The sequence below is a fragment of the Heteronotia binoei genome, chromosome 1, assembly GCF_032191835.1.
Source record: "Heteronotia binoei isolate CCM8104 ecotype False Entrance Well chromosome 1, APGP_CSIRO_Hbin_v1, whole genome shotgun sequence".
NCBI classification, from domain to species: Eukaryota; Metazoa; Chordata; class Lepidosauria; order Squamata; family Gekkonidae; genus Heteronotia; species Heteronotia binoei.
In genome coordinates this window covers 80,992,683-80,993,910 of record NC_083223.1, presented here as the reverse complement: position 1 = coordinate 80,993,910, position 1,228 = coordinate 80,992,683, and the positions used below count along the sequence as shown (strand labels likewise).

The 1,228-nt window shown below is 34.9% G+C and overlaps 1 protein-coding gene across 6 annotated transcripts in view; it reads left to right on the top strand.

Annotated features, from left to right (window-relative positions):
* The window catches only part of SYNCRIP (synaptotagmin binding cytoplasmic RNA interacting protein), a 22,481-nt gene extending 21,502 nt beyond the window's left edge, over nucleotides 1–979 (top strand). For all 6 annotated transcript variants that reach the window (XM_060236745.1, XM_060236736.1, XM_060236727.1 and 3 more), the window contains exon 12: nucleotides 1–979. This exon is cut by the window's left edge. The gene's annotated coding sequence lies outside the window, so the exon portion shown is untranslated.
* The last annotated feature ends 249 nt before the right edge of the window (nucleotides 980–1,228 follow it).

Sequence of the window (1,228 nt, the reverse complement as noted above, 5' to 3'; positions counted from 1 at the left end):
AGAAATCTTCTGGTTTAAAAACTCGTGCGCACACATTTCCGTATGTTTACTTGTATTTACATTTTTTAGAATAGTGGTTTCCAGTAGTCTGTCTCTCTCACATTAACTGAATTTTTGTTATCTTAATAAACCATTTTAGTATATTGTATGTCAATTACTGGGATAGCTGGGACATAAAGTGTAATTTAAAATGTGTCAAGTATTCATGGGAATATGTAAATGTGCCTTGCTAGTTAAAAAAGAAACTAAGTGGCCAAATGGTAAAGTCATTGCTTAATGAGATGCCAACTGCCACAGTTTCATATACTGCCCATGATGAAGTACTACTCTCCATAATTGAACATGAAACATGAGTGTTGCATCAGCTTCCAAGATCTTAAACTTGATAGGATGAGGCTTATGGAACGTAGGTTTGCTAAATGTAGCCTTAAATATAACTGATTTCTTTGTAATCCTTGGTGCTGGTAGTCCCAGTGCCAAGGAGAATTAAATGGTCCCTTCAATGAGGCTGTTGTGCCAACTGGCATCTTTACTGTCATAGTCTTATAAGGAGCACTGTCAAGCTGTTTATGCCAAATTTGTCTTTATATCTAATGGAGGTATAGGAAGAAGGGGAAACCTTCTGTCTTAAATCTTCCGTATCTCTCCATTGCTGAAAAACAAACTTTTCATAGGTGTTCTGGCATTGTTAATTGTGGCTTGGGGGGGGGAGATACTACGATCAATTGGTGTTTTCAGAGTTGTGCTTTCAGCTGATGCCAATGCATATGAAATTTCATAATATGCAAGCTGAAATTGTGATCATCTTCAGCTGTGAAAATGGGTTGGGGGGCGGGATGCATATTGAAACTGACTGGAAATGATCAGTATAGTTTGTAAGCAATGGTGAGTAATAAGTACCAGAATCTTGACAGTGTTCTTAATTATGAATTCAAGCCATTATGACTTTTACAATTAAATATTATTTGCACTGTTCTGACATTGGTGCAGTTTTTTAGCAGAATAATGAAAAAACTACAGTAAAAATGCATGTGGAAACTTGTATTGTGAAAAATTGATCTTTTAAGAAGAAATGTTAATACTGAAAACTTTTACAATTGGTTCTGTAAATGAAATGAAACCTCATTAATAGCTAACTAAAGGTGATGGGAATATGCTTTTATATAACTTTGACTTGGTCATATTGAGTACCAGTATTATAGAATATTTCAGATTATAGACATAGGGT